The sequence below is a fragment of the Galeopterus variegatus genome, unplaced genomic scaffold (assembly GCF_000696425.1).
Source record: "Galeopterus variegatus unplaced genomic scaffold, G_variegatus-3.0.2 Scaffold11243, whole genome shotgun sequence".
In the NCBI taxonomy this organism is placed as follows: Eukaryota; Metazoa; Chordata; class Mammalia; order Dermoptera; family Cynocephalidae; genus Galeopterus; species Galeopterus variegatus.
The window spans coordinates 53,378-53,982 of record NW_007737354.1 but is presented as its reverse complement, the minus strand read 5'-3'; positions in this window follow the sequence as shown (position 1 = coordinate 53,982).

The following is a 605-nucleotide window of genomic DNA, read 5'->3' as shown; positions in this document are numbered from 1 at the left end:
ACATCGTCCATGTCCATCTATGTTGTTGCTAATGACATTTTTGTTGAAATTTAAATGACCATATATGGGTAGATTCAGTTTTGGAATTTATTACTCTAATATGCCACTGCCTTGATTACTCAAGTCGTTTTTGAAATAAAATAGAGCATACATGTGAGAGAAGCAAAACAATACTTTATTCAATTTTTATTTTTTTGGCTAAAATAAAAATCAGCTTCTGCCATTAAACCCCCAAAAAGCAAAGGGAGCATCTTTGTAAAAGATACAGTAAGCTGAAGCATTTGTAAAAGCTCTCTCAGGAGTAGGGGCTTCCTGCTTACCACTTTCAGAGATTATGCTGAACATACTCATATTCGATGAGTTGGAAATTAGTTTTACTTTGGAAAAACACAACAAATTCTAGTACACATAGCAAAACATTTAAAAATAATTATAGTATTGCTACAGATGGCCAAAAAATTTTTTTATTAAATTTGTGATTTACATGCTTTGCAGCTATTTCACTCAGTATTGATGTCCACAAAAATAAATAATCATAAAATGTTGTTCTGCAAAATTTCAACAAACATGTCATTGTAATTTAATGGAAAAAGGATGTATTTCTA